The 1,919-nt window shown below is 44.3% G+C and overlaps 1 long non-coding RNA gene across 1 annotated transcript in view; it reads right to left on the bottom strand.

Annotated features, from left to right (window-relative positions):
• LOC105521797 overlaps positions 1-1,919 on the bottom strand; it is a 32,948-nt gene that overhangs the window by 30,688 nt on the left and 341 nt on the right. The gene's annotated exons all lie outside the window — the stretch shown is intronic.

Genomic DNA, 1,919 nt, shown 5'->3' with positions numbered 1-1,919 from the left:
AAAATACAAAAAATTAGCTGAGCATGATGGCGGGCACCTGTAATCCAGCTACTCAGGAGGCTGAGGCAGGAGAATCGCTTGAACCCCGGAGGCGAAGGTTGCAGTGAGCCGAGATGGTGCCATTGCACTCCAGCCTGGGCAACAAGAGCGAAACAACGTCTCAAAATAAAAATATAAAAAGCTAGAAGGCTCAGAGAGAGTATTTCATCTTATGATGGAACTTCAGCCCCCATCTCAAGCCCTGGAGCCATACTTCTTCCTGCCGAGTTTCACTGACCATGTGCCTCCCTTCCTAGGCTGTGAGTTCCTGACTGCGGGAACACCCTGGGCCTTTGCACCTTTTTCCTTCACCTGGCAGAGGGCTGAAGCCTCTTTGGTCACTGTCTTTGTTTTTTTTTCCTCCACACAAACACTCTTTCACATAGTCATGTTTCCGATTTGCCAATGTCACCCCAGATAAGCACACAAGCTAAATGGAAACAATGTGTTTGCTTTGCACGTGCTGTGTCAAAACAACCCACCCCTGTCCCTTCCAGCTAGACTGGGACCCCTAAGTGACACTCTTCCTTGTGGAAATTCTGAACCTGCCCCTCTCTGCGGGATGTGGTTAGAGTTTGGATTACAGTCCTTGATTTGGGAGTGGTGTATCTACTTCACTGTTTACATGTAGCATCCTAGGCTCTGCTTCTCTCTGTCTTTCTCTCTCTCTGTCCTTCCTTCCTCCCTCTGTCTGGTCGTCTGCAGCCTGGTGGAGGCTGAGGGAGAGAGAAGAGCCTGTAGGAAAAAACCCATCTGTGGTGGTGATGATGATGTGGTGTGTGGAAGTACAAAGTCAAATTCTCCAATCTTTCTGTCCCCATGAAATGAAGTCTCTAGTGAGATCAACATAGCTCAGCAATGCTTAGTAGAGTATATTTTCCTGTGTGGAAGCATGAGGAAGGGGTACATTCCCCTTCTGCTTGGTAAAAATAAAGGCTTCAGGAAGTATTGGGTTGGTGCAAACGTAATTGCAGTTTTTGTCATTAAAAGTAGTGGTCAAACCGCAATTAATTTTCCGCCAACCTAATACAAGCCAGCACCTGGGTAACACTGGTAAGACTGGTGAACCATGCCTAGTCTGGCCAGTTTGCCTTTTTTACAGAGTCAGCGAGTAGGGTAGAAAGTCTGCAGCATTTGGTTAAAGGCCCAGGTTCTTCTTAGGCTACTTATTAGCTATGTGCTTCTGAGTAAATAACCTAACCTCGCTTAAGCTTAGTTTGCTCATCCCAAAAGGTTATAAAAATATTACCTGACAGTTATGTTTCCTGATTGCTGTGGGATTCAAATGAGCTAGAAGGAGGGAAGTTGTTGTCTTGAAGCTGCATTTGTAAATTTTCTAAACTTGATAGCATTACACCTCCTTATATTTGATTCTCCCAAGCCTCCTGGGTAGCTTGATGGAAGAGACATGACAAAGCCTGACTGCACGTAATGGCAGTGTCTCACACTTTCCCAGATTTTGAGCTAGAATCGTCCTTATTGCAGTTGAAAAACTAAGCTTAGAGAGTTTGAACAACTTGCCCAAAGGATCACAGCTTGGCCATGAAAGGGCCAGTACCAGAATGTAGCACATTTTAGATGGTTCTTCCACCATCTCCAATAGAATATGGGAAAGGAGTGTTCCTTGGGATTGCCCAGGGCATGACTGTCACCTTGTAAGGGACATAGATAAATGGATGGAAGATGTCAGACTCTAAGTGTTCATTAGTGGGGAGGGTGAGCCCATTATTCTCTATGCACTTAGAATCTTTTTGTCTTTAATAATGTTCTTCGCATGCCATAACAAAGCTGAATATGCATTTAGAAGCCTTTTGAAAATTTTATAGAGTGAAATTTCAAAATAGACAACTTAATAGGCTGCTTTTATGTTAAATGAGTCA

The sequence above is a fragment of the Colobus angolensis genome, unplaced genomic scaffold (assembly GCF_000951035.1).
Source record: "Colobus angolensis palliatus isolate OR3802 unplaced genomic scaffold, Cang.pa_1.0 Scaffold41, whole genome shotgun sequence".
Classification (NCBI taxonomy): domain Eukaryota; kingdom Metazoa; phylum Chordata; class Mammalia; order Primates; family Cercopithecidae; genus Colobus; species Colobus angolensis.
This window is presented reverse-complemented; position numbering and strand designations above follow the sequence as displayed.